The sequence below is a fragment of the Pteropus vampyrus genome, unplaced genomic scaffold (assembly GCF_000151845.1).
Source record: "Pteropus vampyrus isolate Shadow unplaced genomic scaffold, Pvam_2.0 Scaffold23, whole genome shotgun sequence".
Lineage (NCBI taxonomy): Eukaryota > Metazoa > Chordata > Mammalia > Chiroptera > Pteropodidae > Pteropus > Pteropus vampyrus.
The window spans coordinates 3,825,758-3,827,786 of NW_011888804.1; positions in this window are offsets into that span (position 1 = coordinate 3,825,758).

Genomic DNA, 2,029 nt, shown 5'->3' on the forward strand with positions numbered 1-2,029 from the left:
GGTCGTCTACATATCACCAGCTGCGAGCCTGGCGCCCTGTCCTGGCGTCGCAGCGCCGCCTGTCCGAGACGCGGGTATCTAGGCAGGAGGTTTCCGAAGGAGAAGAAAAGACAAGTGTCCGAGGAGGGGGCGCACCCCGCTCCCCGACTCTACAGGTAGGAGCCGTGCGCCCAGCAGGCTGAGAGCACAGGCGGCACCGCGGGCTCTCGCCTCCTCTTCTGGAGCTCCTGGTGGGCGGGAGGGGTGGGCAGAGGGCGGGAGGGGGCGGCCCAGGGCCCACCCAGCAATCCCGCCTCCCTTCGGGTCCCCAGCCCTTCCCCGGGCCCCCTCGCGCGCCCTCTGCCGGCGCCCCCGCCAAGCGCGCCGGAGCGCACCGGCCGCGGAGACCCGAGTGCGCGGAGGCTGGGACTGCCAGGTGGGAAGGCCCACGGCCATGATGGGCGTGGCCAATAGCTCCTGGTGAGTTGGCACTGGGCTCAGAAGACGCAGCGTGTCCCCTGCCTGCCCTCCCTCCAACACATTCACACCTCTCCAGCCCTCTTCTGCTTACCAGCCCTGCGCTGCCTGCTCGATCCGACCTGCCTGCCCTGTCCCGGAGCAGTTTCCGCGGTTGGCGGGAGGTGTCGCAAGAGAGAGTCGCACATTTCCTGGGGGTCCGTTCAGAGTCTAAGTGTGGGGGGGGGGCGGCCTCAAACATCCCCTTCTGTCTCTTTTCGTTTCCTATTAAACCCAGACTGTGAGAGCGGCAGCACCCACGTCACGGGCTGGCACTGCGGGGGAGGAAGCCGCGGCCAGAGGGGGAGGGGCACAACCGCCACAGCGATGATAAAAGTCATCAACAATTGTTTGAAAGCTTACTGTATGCCAGGCACTGTTCTAAACGGTTTTCCGGGACGATCTCATCTTCATCCTCGCAATAACTCTATGAGCCAGGTACTCTTACCCACATATAACGGATAAAGAAATAGGTTCAGAGGGGGGTAAATAACTAGTGGGAGGTCTCAGCCAGTAATTGGTTTGCCTTCCTGAATGCGAATCCTGACTCCCTCACTCGGCAGCTGAGGAGTCTTGGTCAAGTCAGCCTCTCTGTGCCTTGTTTGGTTTTCTCGTCTGTTCCGTGGAAGAACACACACAGGATTTCGAGATGATTCGGTGAGATAAAGCAGATACAGGTCTCAGAACAGTGACAGGCACATAAGAAGCTTCAGAAAGTGTTTGATGTTGCTCGAATGTCACCTCTTCCGAGAAGTCTTCTAGGATGCCCGCCCACCCCAGGCAGAGGTTTTCTTCCCTTTTTCTCTGCTCCTGCGGCTCCAGGTTTGGACATTTTTCAAGTTTTCAATGAGATAACGTGACCGGAAGGGCCTGCCCCACGGCAGATACTTACACACACTATTTTCTCCCGTGAGTTTGCTGTTTACCTGCCTAAGAGTTCTTAGAAGAGCCGATAACGAGCCTGAGTCACCCCGGGCAGCCCAGGGCTGGGCGTCAATGGGAAGGCCCCTGCCGAAAGAGTTTGGGTGCTGACGCCCAGACCTGCAGAACCGGGAGTATCCCAGCCACAGGTGTAGCCCAATGATCTGCTTCCCAATCTCCCTGTTTGACTTCCCACCAACAACCCAGCTGGCCTCCAGCTTCCAAAGACTGGGCCTCAGTTACCCAATCTGGGAAATGAGTCTCGCAGGGCCGGCCCCAAGCCTTAGAAGTATTGCAACATCCTTCAGAGGGGAATGAGGAGTGATCGCGAGTTGAATCCAAAAACAGTGGCAGCCCCAAGGGAGCAGTTAAAGCACCACCTGTAATCATTATCAGTCACCCCAGATCCTCACCAAGGGAAAATGGTACTTGCTAGGTGACTGCTACTCCAAGACAGGTGTCCTGCCCCCAACTTAAGTGGGAGCTTTTGGCTGAACCTTTTTCTTCTGAGATCTTACAGAGACCTCAGGTAGGCTATCCAGCCCCTGAGAACCCCCGATGGAGCCTGGGGAGCCTAGTTCCGGGGCTACCTGGGATGTGAGCCAAACTGTCA